This window comes from Phalacrocorax aristotelis, chromosome 9 (genome assembly GCF_949628215.1).
Source record: "Phalacrocorax aristotelis chromosome 9, bGulAri2.1, whole genome shotgun sequence".
Taxonomy (NCBI): Eukaryota; Metazoa; Chordata; class Aves; order Suliformes; family Phalacrocoracidae; genus Phalacrocorax; species Phalacrocorax aristotelis.
In genome coordinates, this window is record NC_134284.1 from 16,318,906 (window position 1) to 16,336,430 (window position 17,525).

The 17,525-nt window shown below is 37.3% G+C and overlaps 1 long non-coding RNA gene across 1 annotated transcript; it reads right to left on the minus strand.

Annotated features, from left to right (window-relative positions):
• Positions 1–6,027: 6,027 nt before the first annotated feature.
• LOC142062298 (uncharacterized) lies at positions 6,028–13,594 on the minus strand. The gene is made up of 3 exons (XR_012662416.1): positions 13,353–13,594; positions 7,176–7,363; positions 6,028–6,530 (listed from the first exon to the last, which is right to left on the minus strand). It is a non-coding gene; the product is annotated as an uncharacterized LOC142062298 (long non-coding RNA).
• Positions 13,595–17,525: the final 3,931 nt, after the last annotated feature.

The following is a 17,525-nucleotide window of genomic DNA, read 5'->3' on the forward strand; positions in this document are numbered from 1 at the left end:
TTTATTTCCTCAGAAGAAGATATGATTTTGCTTTTATTAATTACAGGGACTAAGAAGAGGATGACAATCATCAAAATAATTTCTCATTTAAGTACAATTATTTTAGGAAGAGGTGATGTCCTAGTCTTTGAAATTTAACAGCTGTTAAAAGTGGATAGTCTTTAGTCTTTCTAAAAGTGGACTACACCTAGCAAACTTGATTCAACAACTGTAGACACCCTGACTTATTAGCCAGTCTGCTCGCTATCTGTTAAGGGAAACATGGGAGCTAATGTACTCTGAGATGTAAAAAGTCTTGGGTAAAAAAAAAAGTCATACAGTATGCAATATTTTAAATATCAATAATTATCTCAATTCAGTATTGATATTTGTTTTTCTAAATACTAAATGCAGTTTGACCTAACCAGTTTCACACTAAATGGAGCTGTTATTCTTAGAATGAAGAAGACTAAAATAAAAAACTATCTAGAACATGCAATCCCCTCCCCAAAATACAGCTCTTGCCAAAGAACTCAAATTTTGCTTCTGTCCAAAAAGAAAAATCCAGTTTTATCAAGCCTAAGAGCTTCCAGCTGATCTGGGATGTTTAACCCACAGGAACGCGTCTCTTCTTTGGTGTTGTTGCCAATGGTGCAAGAGAAGCCCCAGCAGATGGGTTCAGTTCAATTAACTGTTCAAGTCCACTCTGCAGTCTGGCCATGGGCTGGAAGACAAAAGGGAGCTTTGCATCTCTGGTAAATTTCAGTCTGAAGTGAATTGGTATAGCTGAGTTTTATAAACAGATTTAAGAAGAAATGCTGTCAGACATTGAGATTATGACTGTTTTTTTTTTTTAATGCTATTGATAACTGATGAGCTAGTGCACCTTGGGATGAATGAATTATAAATAAGTGTCCATCACCAATTGCTTCAATTTGCTTCTCCAGGCATCTTTCTAGAAGATTTTTGTTCTGCCCTCCTCTGACTCTGTATGCTTTTTGCTTCAGAAAATCTAACACTTCATTTAGATATCCCTATGTTAGCTTTTACTGCAAAACAACAAAAATAAAAGAGCAATTCTGCAAGGGAAAAGAAAAATCAGCACTTTCTGAGGCAGTTGTATGAAGCCATAGATACAAGTATACAAACAATAATTGGGGCCTAATAACTTCAAGACTAAATATAGCCTGTGGTTCTGTGCCCATTGAATATTTTGAGACAGTAAGGGGAGAAAAGGAACTGGGGAAAAAAAAAGCACCGGAAACATTCCCCATATTTTTGTTCTCTTACTTCCTGGTAAACCCACTGCATTAACTTTTTTGCCATAAGACTTGAATTCAGACTTTTTAAACATATTGAATGGAAAATACTTCCTTTACTACTTACATCCTGTTGCTGACAAATAGCTATAAACCTGTGTACTTTGAACAAAGCATAAACTCTTGCAGCAGCATCTGGATTATCATTATGTTTGGGTCAAAGGCGTGTTTACAGCAAGTATGGAAGGTTTTTTTTTTTTTTCCCTGACACTGTATGGTTTGTGTTATCATTCCAGAGCATTATATTCTAGTACATAATATATATATCATGCCTTTCATAAAATACATACCTTATTTTGGCATTCCTTTGGACTACTACTGGATTTATTTAACAGATGCTTACATCAATTTTCTAAGGGTCTGTATAACACACATAGACTTTAACTGTGTTAGAATTCTATCTGTTACATTTCTGTTTGAATTCTTAAAGAGTTTTCCTACCCTTTCTTTTTCATTTCATTTTCTTTGCTTTTCTAGGCACCCCTCAAGGCAAAAATCACTAAAAGATCCACTTGAGAGCCTCACTTATAATTTTTGTTTCTGAGGCTAAAGAGTAGTTCTATCTGTAACAATCTAAAATCAACCCTTGGCAAGTCTGAATTTGTAGTCATCTAAACTCATTAAAATTTTGGTAATTTTGGGGCCCTACAGGAATCTTTAAAATATTTACATCTCTTACCCTTTTGTATTATAATCAGATTCATGAATTTAAAAAGGAAAAAGAAATAGAAGTCTATGAAGAAACTCAAAAGATCATCTAGCCTACCTCCTGTTCAAAGGTGGTTTAGGATTGCCTAAAGTAAGTACTTTTCAATACGCAATGAAAACCATAAAGGAAATTCTGCAACCTCCCCAGTTAGTCCATTTCCATACTTTGCCCTTTTAAGTAAAAGGGGTTTTGTATCATAAATTTTATTTTTTGCAGAAAAAAACATCATTATTTTCTTACCTTATTGGACAAAGAGTACAGTAAACTATTATTTTTTATAATATTCTCTAAATATTTAAAGAATGTTTTCATGTTTTTCTTAATTCTTTTATTCTGGAGATTAAGCAATTATTTTAGCTTTTCATCTTTGTTTTTCAAGCCTTCTTTATTTAAGATAAATAAACAAAGGTGCTAAATTGCCTATCCTTCCTGTACAGTAGAATTCAAAAGAGTGAATCTCTCCTAAAAGACAACTGAGAGAAAGAACTTATTTTATAAACCCTACATGACTTTCTGTGTGCTCAGGATGGAATATTTCAGAATAGCCTCTGCCATACAGGTCTGAAATGTTCTGACTGAGGTCTCCACACTACTGAGCAGACCAGGATTACTTTTTCTTGTCCTTTATCCTCCTAATGCATTCCAGAAAGATGCTTATCCCATCTACATTGCTGTTCTGTGCTTGATCCTTTTTCACTCTAATAGCCACATCCTTGCCTGGAATACCGTGACTCTCTAGTTCGTTAATTTTGGATCACTTCACCAGTTATCAGAATAATTTTGAATGCTAATCCCATTACTCAGAGTGATTGCAAAGGTTTTTGCTGTCATCTGAAAATTATGTTGATTAATTTTCAGTTTCACATTCAAAATTAAAGGAATATCTCAATTAATATTAATTAATTAATCCCAGTTAATCAAGCCTTAATGTTCCCTACCTTGTTTTTGCCTATTTTATCTCTTAAAATAAGGTAGTATATGAATTTTTAAATAAAACACAGATAGTTCAGAATGCTACACATAAATCTAAAAAAGAAAAATTATCTTTCTTACCAAAAAAAGTATATTTTTCCTAGGAGTAAGAATTTTTTTCATAATTTTCAGCTATATATTGAGTTTTTGAGCACATTTTTACATTTGCTGTCGTTGCACTTTTCCATTTTTCCTAAGTGCAGATAAACATTAACATTATTTCACAGAATTGTGGCAAGTGACATGCAAACACAGTATGTATTCATGCACATACACACGCACACAGCCACCTGCATACTACCTTCAACAGTAAAGTTTGAAATACGTACATGATTATTTACAGAAATTTTCAATCATTGCAGAAAATCCTGCTTTATTTTCAGGTTAATCTCAGACAGAAAAAAATTTACACATTTCATTTAGTACAATGCTAATAATTTTTTCTTAAAGTCATCAGCAGCATTTCTTTTTACACTGTATTTATCAACCTAACTCTCAAAGTCTTTTCTATTTCATTGCATCTCAGAATGACATGACTGTAGAAAATCAAGCTCAAAGGGCCTCCTAAGGTCTTATGTGAACAAGTTTCATTTACCCATCACAACTGATTAGTACCGTGAAGCACCTCCTCACAGTCTAAGGCCAGTGATTTCCTTCAAGTAGCATTGCACAGCGTTTTCAAGTCTAAAAACCTGCCTTATGGGCTACAATAGGCAGCTTTAATAGTGAACTGCTGCTCTTATTCTGACTGCAGTAGGGTAGGGAAGAACAAAAGCAGCAGAGCCCAGGCAGAGCTGAGGGCATGGTAACCTCTGGCAGGAGGCAATAACAAGCAGCTGGCAGTGGGTGAGATGGTAACGTCTTCAGCTGACACAGCTGCCTCTGAAAAATTATGTGAGAACAAGCCATAAATCATTCTTGTTGCAAAGGAATATTTAGTAAACACCTTTCAAAGCCTTTATTGCTTCCTCTCTCTAAGAACTACATGAGTAAATTTCTGAAACAGCTTAAGTGTGAGAAAAATCTCGTTGAAGTATTTAGAAATATGCAAACAGTTTTTTACTCAAGTAGCCCTTTCCACTGGAGGGACCGATTTTTAAAGAAATATCCACTAATCTTTTACAACCTGTATCCCACATATATTTGTCATCTTCTGCAACATTTTTATTGCAGCCGTGAAACCATAAAAAACTCCCAGCCTAATTTTTCATCTAGAATGTTTTGATGACCAAAGATGATGTGTGAATGCTTTGGTCAAGCAGCTGGCTCTGGCATGAAACATATTGAGCAAGAATGGAGGGAAATGTTTTTGCTGTCTAAAAGGCTATATTAAACAAGAAATAATAAGGTTTAACTACTTGTTTTCCAAAGCGTTCCTGAGAGGATCTAACAAGCTCCAAGTGTGTCCTTCATAATTTGGCCAATGAGATGATAAGCCCATTATCACTGATAGAAATTATCTAACATTAATCTTATGTGTATAACCTATAGTGCACATTAAGTCACTGCAACTAATAAAATTTCAGCGTGCATTGTAGAGCCATTGGGTAGATTCCCTATTGTCCTGATTATTATTAATAATTAAGTATTATTATTTAGGGTTTAGATATAAATTATATCAGCAGATGTATGTTCAGACAGAGCTTCTAAAGACTGGTGTTACCTTTCAGTATGGATCCATCTTTCAAAAACAGAGAAGCATATCAATTTGGAGTTTTGTTATTAACCCACCTTTAGTCCCTACCTTCTTTACAGTATTTATTTTTAAAATTGAATTAATGATGTATCAGTCTCATTGACATTGCGCTTCCATTTACAACTGAGTTATTTTTTAAAAGGGAAAGTACAGCAAGTTTTATTAATGGAAATTAGTCAGTTCTGTCAAGTGTGAAAATAATAAACACAATGTCCCCAGTAAAGAAAATAAAATATATAGATCTGGCTTCATACCTGCAGTTACCAACTCTGTAGCCTAGCTGGACTCCAAATGGCAACAAGCCATCTACACAGCTGTGGACCTGATCAAGGCAATGATGTACTATGCATACACAGTGCAACCTTTCTACAGCAAGAATTAGTATCCTGTAGATATTTTCATTACTGAATTTAGAAATCAGCTACAGAACAGCTGAATGACCTGCAAGAAGCAGTGCCTGCATTGAAAAAATCATAAGAATGACACATTACAGCTGTACAGAGACTTTGAAGAGATAACCAGGTTTTGTGAGGTGTATTTGATGACTGGAACTCCTCCTGGCTTCTATTTCTAGGACTTTTGCTTTCTTCTGCAATTAACTTGGCTGAAATTGTGGAAGAGATGATGGATTATTAAATGAATCCAGATAAATCTTCACGGATCAAGAAAAACAGGAAGCAAATATCTTCAAACAGGCATAACCTTATTGGAATTAAAATTCTTCATTGAATCAGTACACACAGACTTGTAACTAAGGTAAAAAGAACAGAGGACTTTATTATGCCTGGTTTTTCACAGTGGTGGGCTAGACATTGCCACTATTCATTAATAAGATTGCTATTGCTTCTTTCTAGAGAGGTAAAAGTAAACAGACAAAATCTCATGCCAGCACTGAGACCCAGCATTTAGGGGCCTCTGAGCAGGTGGGTTTGTGAGACAAGGGGAAAATAGTCTTTTCTTTCAGTTCAAGACATGAGGGAACTGCAGAGTTGCCGCTCGAATATTATTCTTTTGCAGCTCTTCTGTAAGGTGACAGAGCAAATGCTTGATTATACAGTCATAGGACTGGGTTGTAAGGGATCTTTAAAATCTAGCCCAACCCCTATGCCATGGGCAGGGACATCTTTCACTAGATAAAGTTGCTTGAAGTCCCATCCAACCTAACCTTGAACACTTCCAATGATGGTGTTTCCACAATGTCTCTGGGCAGCCTGTTCTGGCATCTGACCACCCTCATTGTGAAAAATTTCTTCCTAATGTCCAATGTAAATCTACCATCTTTCAGCTTAAAATTGTTGCCCCTTGCCCTGTCACTACTTTGCTTTTCCTTGCCTTCACACTGGTGTGGCAGGTACACTCTGCCCGGCAGCCCCCCATGGTCAGATATTTGACACGGTGATCGCTGGTTTCTGACACCTCATTTTCGTGCCCTTTGTGCTTTACTGTGCCCCCAGGTGCAGGCATGTACCCCCTCAGCAGGGGAGAGAGAGGGGGGAGAGGCAAGACCCTTCAGCGCATGGAGAGAGTCGGCAGCCAGTGAGGTGCCTTGGTCCAAAGAAACTTGTGGACCGTGGCCAGTTATGGCACAGCTCAGCCCGACCCGGGGTATCAATGGGGGGCCATGGGAGCCCCCCTCGGAGCATTCTGCTTGGGGCAGTGGGGCTGTGCTGGAAGCCTCTCCCTTCGGCTGAGGCAGTGCCTGAGGAAACCTCACCGGTCTGAGCACCCTCACCTTCCTTCAGGTGAGTGATTCCTTCTGGATACATCCTTGAGTGATCCCATGCCCCCGCCCCGCCGCGGAGAGTGGTTACACCTTCTCACTTTCTGGGCACCCAGCAGAGGGAGAGAGCTCCTTCTGTGAGAGAGAGAGAGAGAGAGTGTGTTTGTGTGTGTGTGTGTTTGTGTGTGTGCACGCGCGCGCACACTTTGCACCATCATTCTTGTGTATAAATGTGTAGTAATAATATCTCAACTGACAGCTCGAACCTGTTATGTGTTAAATGATTTTGGAGGGTTGATTGATTTCAGTTTACCCCTGTTTCTCATTGTTTTTTGTTGTGGTTTTGGCTGAAATAAAGTTGTTTGAGCTTGTCCTTTGTTTAGCGTACCTCCGTGACAGCTGATACATATTTTGTTTGCAGGCAAAGGGTTTATGTATTCTTCCTCCCTGTTCTGAAAATGAGAACACTAGATGTAATGGTAGGAGATCATCATCAACCACTCAGGTAATTACAGAATTTATCGATATAATTGCTCTAAACTCAGTAATTTTTAATTCAGGACAAGAAAAAGAAAACCCTTACTTTAAAAAACAATATCTCCACAAGCATGGCTCACTGAAGTAATTTTTCTGTAGTGTTACAGAAACTGGGGATAAAATAGTAAATTGATCATCTCAGTTTATACGCATGTATATCAAATTAGATACCTCTTGGTATATCTTGGGATGTATCAAGATATCCCAAGGCAGCTATTTTGAATATCAAACTGTACTGTGTACCTGGTAAGAAAGGTTGAAGGCCTTTACCCCAAATCCCGGTAAGTTCATCAGTAATTCTATGCACTCTTACACCTGCAGGGTAATCTCAGAGTACTTGAAACTTTGCATTGGTGGTAGTAGTGCTTTATGAACAGTATGGCCAAAGCCTTGGACTCAGACAGACCATTTCTTCCACAGACACCATTGCTCTAGAACACACACATAAGAAGAAAGAAATCAGTTGCTTCTGTACATGTCCCTGCACAGGGTAAAAATCATTAGTCTCAGGATATATTATTAGCTTCAAATCTTAAAGTTATTTTTCTAAAGACGTATATAAACACATTTGTGTTACTAGGTAGATTTCCATGTGCACCAAACTGAATGGAATTTTGGTGTAGAAGAAAGGGGCATGAAGGGAGGGAAGAGAAAATAACAGTCCAGCAGGGATGCAAGAGACCCAGGAAACCAGGTAGAAATCTCCCATCACAAAAATAATCTGCTTTCACAGTACCTTGTGTTTTTCTCAACTTATGTAGTCCACAAAGGTTAAGGGATCAAAGACTTTGCACGGGTTGCCCTTGGTGGTCAGTCACTAAGAGTGGCTTTGCTGGTTTACGAGTCTTACTTTAGAAATATAAGATAACTTAGTATGAGTCTGGATACAAAGTAAAAGTAAGGTCTTTGATGAAAGGGGGAGTTAGACATCTGGGGAGTGGGAGCTGTTTCATGATGAGACATAGATGTATTTTAGCAGCCTGAATTGTCAGAATTGTGTGCGTGTGCTGCACGCGTTCTGCAATTGTTAGCTAAATGTAGACACCTACAGTTTGAAGACATGAGTGGGTAGTCACAGTAGAACAGGCATGTGTATGATGAATTCTATGGAGACATTTAACCCTAAAAGAAATGTAGACACCTAGGTTATGACAGAGATACCCCTGCCCTTTTTCTTTCTTCACTTCACTGCAATGACCTGGTCTGCTTGCACTTTCACTTCCACTGCATTTCCATTTCCATTCCCACACTTTCATTTTCTGTGGGATGTTTCTGTAAAATCTAAGGTAGCTAGGCAGCTTGTGCACACAGTTTGAAGAAATAAAGAAAAAGATGCTGTTCTTAATTTTGTAAATAATATGTAAGATGGGTGATCTTCCTACTAACTGACTCAGTTTCCTTAAGATGCAGATGTCTTACAAGAGACTTGGTTCTGTATTTCAGTTACACTCTGGTAGTGAATGATGACTACTGTTTAGCAACAAGCCCAATGCTCTTGCTTTTGCTATATACCTTTGCAAACCTGAAGAAACACAAAGTCATTGGAAAGATGTCTGAAAAAGATTAACAACATGTAAAGTGCTTCAGACTATTTACGAGGAGCAAGTAGAGTAATTTGTTGGAAAAAAAGTGTTACTTAGTAATATATGTATCCTAGATGTCTCTGCAAAATCACAACTTCCAGCACCTCCTGTACAGACAATGGTTAAACAAAAATTGAAAGTGTAGGGTGAAGTTTTGATTGTCCTACAGGAACTCAGATGATCTGACATTTGTGGTAAATGCTAACTCTGAACAGTGGTTAAGTGTTTTGCTGGGAGTATTGTTTCAGGTTTTATTTTTCTCTAGAAATGTAGTATTTCTTTTCTTTTTTTTTTTTTCACCCCAAAATTCAATCTGTAAATGCATTTTCCCTTTATATTTGCCACACCAGCTTTTGTCACAAATTACTCTCAATGTTTTCAGGGGAAGTTGTCTAGGAGAGTTTCTAGTGCTTTAGTGGAGGGATTATTTTTTGGACTATATTTGTACAGTAGCAAGGAGGTCTGTCAAAGATTTAGTGTAATTGCAACACCAGAAATTAACATGATATTGCTCATCCTATTTTCTTTTTATATTTTTATTATGTGATTATACAATTTTCCTCCAAGGCAATGGATGTCATGTTAATTCAGATGTGTGAAAAAAAGTGTCTTTATGTTTGTGTAGAGAGGGTTCCCCCTACGTAGGGCTATGATGGCAATCTTGCCAGAAAGACCATGAGAGCAAATTGAGGTAAAGGATATTAGAGATTCAAATGCCTATAGTAGAGGCCATAGCAAGATTTCTCCAGCTAGATTTATTCTACTGTTTAGCACCAGTAAAGGTACTACAAGGATATAGATTTAACAGACTTTTATTAGATAATTGGGTGAATTATGCAAATGAGTGTCTAATTAACCATAGAACACAACTAGATTTGGGAATACAAAAAGGTGCAGATCTGGAATTAAATCTTATCAGGTATTTAAAGGTAAAGTTTGGCCAAAACATAAAGCTTCAAGGTATAAAAGGGAGTTAGCTCCTAGTCATACTTCCATGTGGAGTTCTATTTAATCTGGGCAGTCAGAAAACCTTAAATAAAAGTGATATATCAGCATAAATAAGGAAAGAGGGTAATTCAGGCAACAAAACCCTGTCATTTCCATATAAGTTCAAAAGACAATATCTGAGTCAAAACCTGTCTTGATGAATATTTATAGGATGGATAAAGAATATTTCCATGTCTGCAAAAAATAAAAAGAAAAACCACAAACACACTGTAACATTTTGAGATTATGACTGATGAAAATCATACAGTTTTTTACAGTATTTTATCTAATTTCCTAATGCTCCTCCACTCATTCCTGTGCCTGCTGTGATTCTGTTTATTCCCACTGTCTCTTTCTTCTGTTGTGGGCTGTGAGGTTCTGGTCTCCTGTCTTTCACTGTGAAAGAGATTTGTCATCTATGTATAGCAATCAATCATCTGTGCTTTTCTTTCACACCTTGTCTGAAGTTCTGCATTTTCAGTTTGCCTCTTACTTCCCTTACTACATCATTAATTCCCAGGTAACTACTTTCTCTATCACTGTTGTCTAGTCTCTAGTATTTGGAGTAGGGATTTCAATTCATGCATTGTAAAGCTCTGATTGTATTATTGTGGATGTACTGATTTCAGTTGAACTAGAGAGGTTTATGCCAGCTCAGGGAGTGGGCATTGTGTATCTGCAATAGCCTAGGTTTATTGAGTTAAACCTATTTACAGAAAGGAATAGAAATTGCAAAAGGAAGTATTAATCCAGTCCTGGTCTGAAACCTGTAAATCTTTGTGGGATCACTTCATGTTAATGATTCCACAAGTATTTGAAAGTTCATGTCTGTGGATGACATTACAGCATTCATAAAATACTTATACTAAACTCTAAATAGTATATATAGAAGCATTTTTTCCCTTTTTTAATAGAGTGAAATGCCTCTGCAGAGAGAAAAAAGAACATTCTGTCTCCTCATCCTATGTACATTTTTTCATATCCCTAGGCAATGATCTGCCACTGAAATTTATAATTCAAATTAAAATTTACTATAAAGTGTGACTAGCTGATCCCAGACTGGTTTTTCAATTGCTGAACATTGTCTCTTATCAATAGCTCATGGTTTTGATTAAAAGATAGAACAAGTCATCTCATACCTACAGTGCAGAAAGAGGTATTTCATTTATCCAGTGCTTGAAGAGAGAGGTTCACAAACACCTAAATTGCTGATAAGACGCTTACAGTAAATATCTTTACTATTTAAGAGTTCTTTCTTGCCTTTTGTTTGTGGTTTTCTTTTTGTTGTTGTATTTTTTTTCTTAACCTTTCCTTGGTACTGGGATAAATAATTTTTTTCTAACTCCATGCTCTTTAGCAGATGCAAAAGCAACTATTACAATATAAGACTGTTTCTTCAAATGAGAAAGATAAATACACAGCATCTCTCAATCTTAGGCTGTGATATTTTTGGAGCACAATGACAGTATTCATGGATGAGTACGGCATAGTGTTTCTAAAGCTTTCTGCTTATCCCATGTGTAGTTTATACAGCTGCAGATTATAGATATCTGAAGAAATATTCACATAGACTAAGGTGAGAGAAAGATGTAAAGATGCAGCTATTAAAGAAAGACAGAAAGCCCCTATCAGGTTCTCAGTGAATGGGATCGCAGTGCCACAGTTGAATCCCACATTGGCACCACTGCAAAAGCAATAAAATGACTGGTGACCCAAGCCATGCTTTTGAGCAGTGCTCATGAATGGGTAAGGGTGAGGCAGTGAAAAGGACTAGTGTTTACAGAGTAGGAAGTGATGTTGAGAAGTATGGACTCTTTGGGGACACAAGGAAGTTAAAGGGTAATTGTGCCAGGAAAAAATGTGTAGGAAGAATAGGGCCAAATATGGAAACAGATATTGAATTTCAACCTATCACACTTGAAAATGACAGAGTGTGTTTTCATATGTAACACTTCATGGGTGATTTTTGAGTAAAACAAGTAAGAGAACACTCCATGGAAAATTCTCTCCTCTCTGGCATGTCCTCTTACTCAACTAGGTTTGTCAGATTTTAAATATGAAGAACTAGGGCAGTGTCAAACATTTAAAAATACCCAACAATTCGCATAAGCCAAGTTTTTAATGTCAGGCTCAGACTGGTTGTGATGTGTAATTTCTCTGCACAGGTGCAGGAAGTCCAATATTTCAAACAAATCAAGTGCTCATCTACAGTTTATCTGTGGGTGTCTAGTAACTGCTTACCAGACACCTAGCAGCTTGAGCATCTGTGCACCTAAAAAAGTATCTAGTAACTCTGAAAATCAGCATGGAAGTCTGTTTTGAAGTGGACAAGTGATTCATCTAACAACATATTCTAGGTTATCCCAAAAAATTGGTTCCGAAACTGTACTGAGGCAGTCTAAACCACGGTGTCGTGTTTGAGAACTGCAGTGATTTGGACTCCCAGTCCTTTTACTGTGAATGGCATGACTAGACTGCTGGATCTGTAACTTCAACAGTCCCTTCTAAGCATTTTGGTGGAGAAATCTACCATTGCGGAGAAAAGCTGAAATCCTAACTGAGAGTTATATTACAGGATTCTAAATATTTTGTGAGTGGCACATTCTTTTCACCACGTGTAACAATAAGTTGAAAAATTTCCTTTCATAGTACTTGAAGAAATATAGTCCTGAAAAATTTGTGAGAGAATGGCAGAATGGGAAGGACGTTTAGTTCCTGTGGCTGTAGATACCAACAAAAGAAACAATGACAGTAATAGGTTTAAGGCTCTTGTGCTTTTTATACTGACATAGTTGACTCTTGATTTTACAAAAGCATGCAGTCATCTGCATATCCACACTAGTAATGTGCCACCATTTTCACACATATTCATTTAGATATTATCCAGTCAGAATTTGCAAAACCTGTGGATGTTGTCTTTTATCTCCCCACTGATACTGGGATAGGTGTATAAACTCTCCGGTTTAATAAGTAAAAGCTTCAAAGTAGAGAATTCAGAACAGAAACCTTGCCTTTGTTATTGCTCTCTGCTTCTAAAATGGCTTCTACTTCAAAGGCCTTATAATTCAAGAAGTCTAATCTATCACAGAGATGTCTACAGGAGAATCACTCTTTCATTTAAAAATTATCTCACCTTTTTGAACATGAATAATATTAACACAAAAAGTTAACCTTCAGGATAGCAATGGTCTATATAATTAGCATGTGTGTGGCCTGTTTTCTGGACCAGTTGTCATAATGAAATAGAATAAATATTATTATTATTCCCAACAGGGTCAATTTGTTTCGAAAATTGCCCTTTCAAAGAGAAAGATTATCTTAAAAGAATAAACCATCCTTAGAAACAAATGAAGCTTTGGCTTTGTTTCAGATTATGTATCTAATTAAAAAATTTTATTTTAACAACATTTGACATCCATGTAAACCTATCAGACTTTTAGAAAACAAGCAGAATTTCAACAGGAGGAAAGCATCTTTTTGATTGTTTCTCAAACTCAATAAACATACCTTTGTAAAAATCTATCCAAATACCATTAAATAATTATTACAATTAAGTTCCAATTTTAGTAACATATTTACCTGAATTTTCAAAGCAGTCAGAGACATAGTAGCTAACAAAGTATGGGTATGCAAATGAAAAGCCACCAGTAACTTCCGTCTGCAATAGTACATGTGTATGGAGAGCTCAGCTACGTGAAAGTGGGGAGGTAGTATGAGGATGCTTTTATTTGCCATAAAAGATCTTCAGACCTACTCCAGTGTGTAACTAATGTCATTCTCAACTTCATCTAGTCTTCTGTAAATATGAAACCTGATATTACCTCTCTGTGTTAAGAATTTATATCCTCACCTTACTATCTGATATTACAGCCAGTAATAAAGATGCTCCTTTAATAAGCAGAGAAGGTGGTCATGAGTTCATTCCTCTTGAGGATCATGATGCCTGTAGAGGAAAGAAGTTACTACATGAGTAACAAACTTGCCTGGCTGTCCTTATTCTTACAGATTTCTTGGTTAGTTGTTGATCTGGAGGAAAGAAAGGGGTGAGGGAAGAGACAGAGAGGTGCACTGAATTATGCATGAAATGTTTAACAGTAGGATTCAATGTAGCATAATTAAAACATGAAAAAAAAGGAAAAAAGTTACTGTAATCATTATTTGGGTGATTGCTAGAAAGTCAGTGGGGCATTAGTAAGTAAGAATTTATATAATTTTACATAAAGAAAAATTTACATTGCTTGTAGTGTGGGAGAAGATGTGCAAAATCCCCACTTGCCTAAATGGCACTACACAGCATGTATTTTTCAGCTTCACTAGGTTATTGCAGGCTTTTCTTATCACATTACACTTCATGCCAATCCATGTGCATAGACATATGTCAGAAAACACAGACACAATGTCTGGTTCATAAATAAATTAACTTATAAGTTTTCAAAGTAAGGATCCATGATCTTTGCAGCCAGCTCTATCTACTCCATGGCACTACCTCTAAGTTGAGAGCAGAAGAAGATAAGGGCAGGGGTTGAGCAGAGAGTACTGCAGGATGTTGTTTTAGAGGTGTTACAGGAAATCATTGAAGGTGTCTGGAGTCAGCATTGACCATATGACTAAAAAATGAAGGTTGATTCACTATAAGTGTGTGAATTAATCTAGCATGGTTATGAATTAGAGATGTCCAGACTTTTATTGGTGTGCAAATCTCAAGGTCTTCAGCTGCTTTGCCAACTGAGATTCTTATTTCTGAGAGAGAATCTGCACAGGGGCGACAGTGTTTCCAGACATTAATTTAGAAGCCAAGGGAGCTCCAGTGACAGAGGTTGCCCCACCAGACACCAAAACATCAACCCGTCAGAGGAGCACATGGTGTCATGGCTCAGACATGTTTAAGAAAGGGTGGTAGTCACTGGGGCAGGATGTACATGGGACCACACAAAGGGGAAAACAGGAGACAACATGTGAAAGAAGACACAGGAGGACACAAAATGGGGACTTGTGAAGAGAAATGTGAAGAGGCCTGTCTGGGGAAATGGAATGGAAGAGGTATGTGGAAGGGGACATGGCTGGAGACATGCTGTAAATGCATGTTCTTGGAAGGAGGTGCGCTCTGCCACAGGAAGTACTGTGACCCATACTGGAGCAGGGATAACCCTGAGGGACGGGGGCCTCTGGAGGAACCCACAATGGGGCAGGGGCTGCCTTAAAGGGAAGGCAGTCTGTGGAGGAACTGGGGTAGAGTCACCCTGAGGTGGGCTGGGGGCCCATGAGGGGACACATGCCAGGGGAGGGACACTCTGAAGGGGACAGCAGCCCATGAATAATCCACACTGGAGTGCAGGAAATAATTAAGAATCAGGAAAAGCAGAGGAAAAGAGTAAGAAGCAAAGACCATCAGAAAGAAGTGGCTGTGCACTGACTGCAACCTTTTGCACTGCCCATTGCCTCTCCAAAATGTGTCAGAAGGACTGTGTAATGCACTGCAAAAGCAAGAGATGTTGAGACCAGGAAGAGAGGAAGGAGAGGTATTGGCCTGGAGTAAAACTTGGGGAACAAGGAAAGAAGGGTTTTTTTCTAGCTGATTGTTTGTTGTCTTTGTTTTCTTAATACCTGAGACCGTAACTAAAAATTTATGTTAGTTGGCAATAAATGAAATTGAGTGACATTCCTGGAATCAAGACTGTTTTGCCCATGGCAACTGAAACACTAATTCATCATATTGTTTGAACCACAATAATTTTTATCTAAGGGTTGGCTGAGGTTCATATTTTATCCAAACTGCTTCACCTATGCTTGGACATATGCAAAGTCCACATCTTTTGCTCAGGTACCAGTTGGACCCTCACATAGTGCTACTTGCAATTGCTCAGTTTATTTCCACTCACTGTGGCCAATAAATTAATATACTGTTGTGTATCTTGTTCATCTGACATAAGTGAATAAATATGGGATATACAGATGTCCTTCAGTATGATGTGCTCCTTAACCAATATACGAGGAGCAGGTCAATGTTTGAGAGAGAGAGACTATGACGGCAGTAAAATCAATGAACTCTCTATTTAATTTAGCTTGCAGGATGACTACCAGATGTTACTGCATCAAATCAAAAGCCAAAACACACACACAAATGCAACAGAGTTTCCATGGGAACTGCAGTGACGTACATGACAGTGGAACTTTCTGTAAGTACAAAACATGGGGAAATGACATAAAAAACTCAGATAGTCTTTTCTGGTCAGGAATTAAATTCTTCATTTAGGTATACCTTGAGCACCAAATCAGTTTTACAGAACAGGTAATCTCCAGAATTCATAATATTAGATATTTGTCTAGAGAGGGTTGTGTATTAATGTATATGAAACAGAAGCAACACAAAAAAAGCAATTAGGATTAAAATCTATATCAGTCTTTACAGTAAATCTTATGCAGTACAGGAGTAATCTTCTCCCTAATTTGGAGCAAAAGTTTATTTAAATGACACCTTAAAGAATGGAAGAGAGAGGTCTTAAGGAAACTTAATTCCTTTTTATATCATTCCCTGAAAAAAACACAAATTATTAGGGGTAGGGAATAGTGAGTTTGGTCTCAGAGCTGTTATACTTTTAATGACATATTCTTTAGTTTATCCTTTCTGCTTATTTCAAGTAGCTAAGATGGTATGATTAAGGGCCTGCCAAATGCAGGTTCATCTAAGTTCATTAAAAGTTTCACGATAGTCTTGGAGTTATTACTTATAATAAATGTCAGTAATTAAAAAAATATAAAGAACAGAAACAAATAAAAACCTCCTTTGTTAGTGGCTTTACTTATTTTTCCTCCCTCTCACTTACAAGAGAGGAACATGGCTGCAACAGCAGCCATTAAAGGCAGCGTGCTGGTCAGTAAGGGTACAAGGAAATACCAAACGATAATCCTCAGGGTTGGTGGCCTACATACCTTATTCTGTTCTCTGTGTGTGGGTGAAGAGCTGATTCATTCCCATTCTTCTATCCCATTGAGCAATTTGCCTGCTACTTGCTGACCTACTACAGTGCAGTTAAATACCATCCTGAAAGCTTGGGTTTAATGGTAAGCTTAGAATTTATTTTGTCTTAACACAACTTTAGGGCATGTTTACAGCAGATGGATTGCCTTTCTGACACACTGTCCCCTCTTTGATAGCTAGAATTTAAAGGAGATTAGCACCATCTCTCCTCATACACACTTGAAGGAGGTGGAAATCCTCGAAACCTACAGAACTCTTGAGCTCAGAAATTTTTATTTGTTCTCTTGGATGGTCATTTTGCAGCATCCATATAAAAGACTAATACTGCCAATCTAGACATAGAGCAGTTTTGTTACCATTCTACAAATCCAACAAAACAATAAATAGCAGAGAATATACACCACATCTATCATTACTTTCTAGATTACAGAAAATAATTGAAAAATACTGAGACCGACCAAATTTTTTCAGGTCTATGATGATTCTACAAATGTAGATGCTTTATGTGTTGCAAAAAAATCCTACTAATTCCTTCTGTCCTCCTAAACAGGATTTGTTTCAGGTTCTGTCTGTAAGTAATCCCAGTTTGCAAAGCACTTTGAGGTGAAAGGAATTATTATAGAAACAGATGAAAGAGAAAACTGTGCTTAGATTCCCAACACTTTTAATCATAAAAGATTCATGAGATTCTTTGAGAAGTGGTAGCATCTCAGTTACTTACCCCACACCTCAAATATTTTGCAAGAAAAGTCATCAGGTTAGAAAATTACCAATCCTTTCAAATTGCGATTCTTTTTTTTAAGAAACCACCTATATAGGCCACATTTCTTAGTTTCTTATTTCTTCAGAAAGGTTAGCAACATATCAAAACAAGTAAATTACTGAAAAAAAAAGCAGAATTACTTTAGAATCTTTTTTTCTAAACCTCCTGTCTCCCCTTCCTTAATATTTCCTATGAGACATAAGCAGTTCTTAAGGCAAGACGTAACACTTTCAAAAAAACACCATTGATCTTCAGGGAACTGTTTCAGAAAATGTACTTGC